Consider the following 721-nt stretch of genomic DNA (forward strand, 5'->3'; position numbering starts at 1 on the left):
CACCCACCCCTCCCACACACTGCCACTCCTTTACGTACATGTTCTTCCATCTGCCCACCCACTCTGCACACCTGAATCAGGTTGCTCCCCTCTCTCCTCCTGCCCTCTACCGATTTCTCCTGGGGGGTGAGTTGGAACTGGAAGCACAAAAGGGACAATTTCTCTGCAAACAGTTTTCACTGACTAGTGCCATGGGAGTGCTATTGCATGAAAAATCTTGCTGTGGCTGTGGCTGGGAGGAAGTCTGCATAATGGAGACAGCCTGCCTTGAGAGCTTTGCAAAACCTATCAAATTGAGCAGTTGGCTGAACTTGGGAAGATGTTCATGTGGGCCAAAAAGCTCTTCTTGTGGTGAATGGAGTTAAATCCAGTTGGTGGCCGGTCACAGGTGGTGTTCCCCAGGGCTCAGTATTGGGGCCAGTTCTGTTTAATATCTTTATCAGCGATCTGGACGAGGGGATCGAGTGCACCCTCAGTAAGTTTGCAGACGACACCAAGTTGGGTGGGAGTGTTGATCTGCTTGAGATCTGCTTGAGGGTAGGAAGGCTCTGCAGAGGGACCTGGACAGGCTGCATCGATGGGCTGAGTTCAACTGTATGAGATTCAACAAGGCTAAATGCCGGGTCCTGCACTTGGGTCACAACAACCCCATGCAACGCTACAGGCTTGAGGAAGAGTAGCTGGAAAGCTGCCTGGCGGAAAAGGACCTGGGGGTGCTGGT

General features: G+C 52.3%; 1 protein-coding gene across 1 annotated transcript in view; it reads left to right on the plus strand.

Annotated features, from left to right (window-relative positions):
- Positions 1-721, plus strand: part of LOC103907664 (collagen alpha-1(XV) chain) — a 165339-nt gene that overhangs the window by 151663 nt on the left and 12955 nt on the right. The gene's annotated exons all lie outside the window — the stretch shown is intronic.

The sequence above is a fragment of the Aptenodytes forsteri genome, unplaced genomic scaffold (genome assembly GCF_000699145.1).
Source record: "Aptenodytes forsteri isolate BGI_AS27 unplaced genomic scaffold, ASM69914v1 Scaffold250, whole genome shotgun sequence".
Taxonomy (NCBI): domain Eukaryota; kingdom Metazoa; phylum Chordata; class Aves; order Sphenisciformes; family Spheniscidae; genus Aptenodytes; species Aptenodytes forsteri.